This window comes from Pteropus vampyrus, unplaced genomic scaffold, assembly GCF_000151845.1.
Source record: "Pteropus vampyrus isolate Shadow unplaced genomic scaffold, Pvam_2.0 Scaffold268, whole genome shotgun sequence".
NCBI classification, from domain to species: domain Eukaryota; kingdom Metazoa; phylum Chordata; class Mammalia; order Chiroptera; family Pteropodidae; genus Pteropus; species Pteropus vampyrus.
The window spans coordinates 38,344-42,119 of record NW_011889049.1 but is presented as its reverse complement, the minus strand read 5'-3'; the positions used below and the strand labels follow the sequence as shown (position 1 = coordinate 42,119).

Below are 3,776 nucleotides of genomic sequence, written 5' to 3'. Positions count from 1 at the left end.
AGGGCTGTGGGCCAGGAGGACCTTCAGGCTCTGGCTCCAGCACCACCTGGCCATGCGACCTTGGGCGAGGCCAACCCGCTGGTGGGGGCTCTTTCAGAGGGGTGGAGAGGATGCACGGAGTGGAGCCGCTGGCCCAGTTCCAGAACCGGCCTTCGTCAGGGAGCTGTGAGGGCCCTACTCTGGGACGAAGGACTCTTCCCTTCTGAGAAACGACTGTCTGACTGAGAGCTGGCCAGGCCGGGCCAGTGAGGACCCCATGGAGGACTGCACTTCATTCCTCCTGCACCCGAGGTTCCCGGGGAGACAGAAGTCGACGTGCGTCAGCCCAGGGGTGGCCGCAGATGCGTCCTGTGCTGCGCTGGCGTCCTGCGCCGGAGGAACCGGGAAAAGCTGACTTAAGAGTGCCACAGGGACTTCGCCTGTCACCGTTCACTCCCCAGAGAGGTCCTGCCCACCCTCTGCTGGAGCCCTCCCTTCCGGGCCTTGACATGCCCTTTGGCTCCGAAGCCCCCGCCTGGCCTGCTTCCTCGTACCCCGTAGCCCAGTCACCTCACAGCCTCCTCTGGGGTCTGTAGGGCATGAACCAGATCTTGACCTTCCCCTGGGTGAAACCTGCAAACTCCTCACCTTGGCCATGATGCAAGTGGCGGCAAGTGACAGAGAAACCAAGGAACAGTCCGTGACACAAGGGGGAAGTAACTGGTCTCCTGCAGACCAGGCTGGCTCAGTGTCCCCCCCCCACCCCACCGCCAAGGCCGGCTCTCTCTGCTGCATCTGCAGGTGTCCGGATTTCATCAAGAAAAGGTATGCTTGTCCCTTTTACAAACCTTTTTCAGAAGCCCCAGCCACTGACTTTCATTTTTATCTCCCTGACCAGACCTGGGGCCCATGGCCACCTCTAGCTGCAAGGGAGTCAGAAAAGGTATTTTTTAATCTGGACACGCTGAAGCCCAGAACAAATTGGGGTTCTATCAGAAAAGACAGGATGGCTATAGGTAGGCACCTAGAAGTGTCTGTCAACACCCCCCAGGTGCCTGTGACTGCACTCTTATTTGGAATAGGTCCTTCCAGATGTGATTAGCTAAGATGAGGTCACTCTGGAATAGCGTAGGCCCTTAAGCTAATGACTGGGGTCTTTATGAGAAGACGGAGATGCACAGGGGCGAAGGCTGTGTGAGGACGGAAGCGGGGATTGGAGCAACATGCCTACAGGCCAAGGATGGCCGGCTGCCACCAAGCACCGGAAGAGGCAAGGAAGACTGCCTCGGAACCTTCCGGAGGAACCAACACAGCCACCACTGAATTTCAGATGTCTGGCCTTCAGACTGTCAAGAGGATAAACGTCTTGTTTTAGCCTACGTCTCCAAGATGACTGTCAAGCGAGAACAGCAAAGAACAGAACAGCCAGTACCTAGGCCACGCTCTGCGGGGGAGTGGGGATGTCGCCCAGGAGGTGCTGGGACGACCTCGGCCCCGGGGAGGGGCGCGGCAGCCAGGGAGGAGGCGGGGGCCAGGTTTTCCCCTTCACTGCACAGCCTGGGTTCCGTTTGCATTTTTATTTTTTGCCACATGAATGTAGTACTTATTCCAAATGGAACAAATATGAATTAAAACCAGAGAGAAAATAAATTGTCAAATAAATTCATAAAAGCCCCACACCTCTCCCAACCCCTCTTCACGCCGGATTTGTCGGTAATGTTTAACCATTAGCGCTCGGCAGGAGCGGGGCCCCTGGCAGTTAGTATTTGCCTGGGTTCTCTTGGAGGAAGAAGAGACCAAGGGATCTCATGAGGGAAGGGGCTTCTGCCTGGGACCCCGAGGAGGGGACCACTGGGTTATTGGGGCCTGTGATGTGCTTGAGGACACTTCGCCCACGGGTCACCAGCCAGCCCCTTCCTGGCCTCCTATCCCTGGAAACTGCAGACAAGGCCAGTGTCACAGGCTGGTGCTAGGGATTAAATGGGGTGTAAAGGCACAGGAGAGCTGGTGCCCCTCCTGGAGAGAAAGCTGGGGGCCCTCTCTCCTGCCCTCCCCTGGAGGAGGGTGGGGCTTTGGGCCTCAGCAGTTTGGAAGGAAAAAGCCTCCAGGAAGGGAGCTTCAGAGACGCAAGGTACCCAGAATGGACTTCGGGAGGCTGAACAGAAGTGGGGGTGGGCACACGAGGCCTCCTCCAGGAAGCCCTCATGGATTGCTGAGGCCAGGCTAGATCTAAGTCTCCAGTGGACTGACCCATTTACCCTTCAGAGCTCCACTTAGACCTCTCCTCCTCCAGGCCATTTCTAACCCCACCTAGTGTCCCTCTGTCTCTCACCTCAGCTCGGTACTCCTGGGGAGCTCGCAACACATGCTGCCTGCCCTGCCCAGCTGGAGGGTGACCAGGCACGAGGAGCACCTGCTAACGGCCGAGACCGTGTCTGGCATGTCTGAGTTACTCACCTAACCCCCCCCACTCCTACATTAGCCCATTTTGCAGATGAGCAAACTGAAGGTCTAGGTGTATCCTGGAGTGCCCAGGTCACACAGCTAGGGCTGCCACCTGGGCCTGAGAGCACACAGACCACCAGGCTGGCCCCACTGATTCCAGGGAGGGGTGCGGAATGAAGCCCCTTCCTCTATGATACACAAATGAAGCCCAGCCCTCTTAAAAAAAAAACAAAGAATACTTTATTCCCTCGGTGTTTCTGTGCAATGGTGACACCCTGCATACAGGGTGGGAGCCGTGTCTGCCTCCCGGGAGAGCTTGTCACATTGTCCAGGGGGTGGAGGCCCACTCAGGGAGATGAGGCCAGTGACCTCCGATCCAGGCACAACCAGCGGCCTCCCGATCCGATCATGTGGCCGCACCATATCGGATGTGCCCAGCTACCCCCAGCTCCCACCACAGCCCTGGCTTCTAGTCACAGCTCCGGACGTGGGCTCCAATCCTCCTCTGCCCAGAGGGGCCCCAAATGGCCACCCCTATGCCCACTAACAGGCCCTTCATGGCCTCACAGGAGCACCAGGCACTGAGGAAAGTGCCCAGGAGAGACACTGTTTGCTAGGGGTTGGGGACTCTATATTACCTGCCTGACGACCCCTCTGCACACCTTGGGGAACCCTGGCTGGGGCTGGGGGCCAGCACTCCAGGTATCCACTGACCCATGTTCCCCTTTTACAGACAGCCTGAAGACGAGGGTAAAAGGACCTCTGCTTGCCAGGCTGTATCTGTTGAGCTCCCCTGATCCCCACCCCAGTCCCCAGGAGGACACGGAGCCTCCGGCAGATCCCATCCATGTCTTCTCGGCAGGTCCCCAGGTCCCCCTCCAGTAGGGGTGGCAGTAGTGGGGGTATTCCTAGCAGTGCCCTGTGGAGAAGCTGGGTACATCAGCAGAGGATTCAATTCTGATGCCAGGAGGCACCCCCAGCTGCCTTTCTGTCCCCAACACAGACTAGACAGGTGAACAAGGTCTCTGGAGCTCTGCCAGGTAAAGGATGTGCAGAGTTAGTAAGTCACTGGGCAGGCCACAGGTGGGCCATCAGAGGCCACAGGCGGTGGTGTGCAGGACCCCAGGGAAGGGCTAGTGTCGCTGGGTTTCTGGAAGACTCCAGGTAACCGTGCCAGGCGCTGCACAGGCCTGTCGCAGCACTGACTGCACAATGAATGAGGCTCCCCATTTCACAGATGATAAAACTGATGTCAAAGTTTGTGGCCCAGGTCGCCCCGCTGGTGAGTGGAATTCAGCCCATCTGACTGCGTCCTCAGCCTAGTGTCTGGGCTTCTGGGCGGGCCGGGGCGA

The 3,776-nt window shown here is 58.2% G+C and overlaps 1 protein-coding gene across 1 annotated transcript in view; it reads right to left on the bottom strand.

The window, feature by feature from the left end:
* The window catches only part of SLC25A29 (solute carrier family 25 member 29), a 24,232-nt gene that overhangs the window by 4,133 nt on the left and 16,323 nt on the right, over positions 1-3,776 (bottom strand). The window lies entirely within an intron of this gene.